Source organism: Octopus bimaculoides, chromosome 20 (genome assembly GCF_001194135.2).
Source record: "Octopus bimaculoides isolate UCB-OBI-ISO-001 chromosome 20, ASM119413v2, whole genome shotgun sequence".
Lineage (NCBI taxonomy): Eukaryota > Metazoa > Mollusca > Cephalopoda > Octopoda > Octopodidae > Octopus > Octopus bimaculoides.
The window spans coordinates 37,974,937-37,976,122 of record NC_069000.1 but is presented as its reverse complement, the minus strand read 5'-3'; the positions used below and the strand labels follow the sequence as shown (position 1 = coordinate 37,976,122).

The following is a 1,186-nucleotide window of genomic DNA, read 5'->3' as shown; positions in this document are numbered from 1 at the left end:
GCTTGTCTTCCTTATGTTTAAGCTTAATGTGCCTCGTGAGCTTCGCCTGCATCACGCCACAGAACGGACATTGCCGGGACGGCTTTTTGTAGCTCTTCAACTTTCTGAAATCGTTAAGGTCACAGCTGCCGCCAATATCAGCATTGGCGCTAAGGCAGTCCCACGATATTTCCCCCTTGTCGGTACCGTGACTCCCACCATCGAAACCAATAGTCTCGCTGTCTTCCAAACCAGCAGTTTGGTCTCGCTCGCAGCTCTCACAACTGTAGCTTCCACTGTTACTATGACAACTACAGACTGAACTTCCCAATCTCACATTGTTATGACACAACTCACCAGTGTTGCTGCTACTACTACTACTACAATTGCCACTACAACTACCACCACTACTACTACTACTACTGCTGCTGCTACTACTACAACTACTGCTATTACTATTGTTACTGTTTCCTGTACAACAGGTACTAATATTCCCCGCTATACTACTACTACTACCCATACTACCGCTATTGCTACTACTACTACTACCACTACTACAAGTAATATTGCAACTGTTACTCGTACTACTACTACTGCTGCTGCTGCTGCTACTGGTGTTCACAAATGGCATATGAGATAAACTCATCGAGGACGAGCTGATTATTTGTTGTTGCTGTTGCTGTTGTTGCTGCTGTTGTGGTTGCTGTTGTGGTTGTGGTGGTGGTGGTAGTGGTGGTGGTTGCGGTAGTGAGGGAGGTGGCAAAAGAGACGGTGACAGCATTGACGTAGCTGGAGGTAGACATGTTGATGGTGGCACTGGTGGTATCGATGGTGGTTGTGACAGCGGCGGCGGTGGTGGTGGTGGTGGTGGTGGTGGTACTGATGGCTGTGGTAGTGGTGGTGGTGCTGCTGCTGGTGGTGGTGGTGGTGCTGCTGCTGCTGCTGCTGCTGCTGGCGCCGGCAGTGACGACGGTGTCGACTGGACGCCCGCAGCTGCACAGCCTCCGCTGCCACCACCGGCAACTCCGCTATCAGCGCTGAGTCCACAACGCTGACCGCTGTTGCTGCTGCCACCACCACCACCACCACTACTACTACTACTATTATTACAACTACTACTACTACTACTATTATTATTACTACAACTACTACTAGTAGTAATAGCACTACTACCACTATTGTTACTCTTATAAGGAAGGTTGCACGT

General features: G+C 49.5%; 1 protein-coding gene across 1 annotated transcript in view; it reads right to left on the bottom strand.

Moving 5' to 3' along the window:
* The window catches only part of LOC106875458 (uncharacterized), a 34,434-nt gene that overhangs the window by 1,200 nt on the left and 32,048 nt on the right, over positions 1-1,186 (bottom strand). The window lies entirely within an intron of this gene.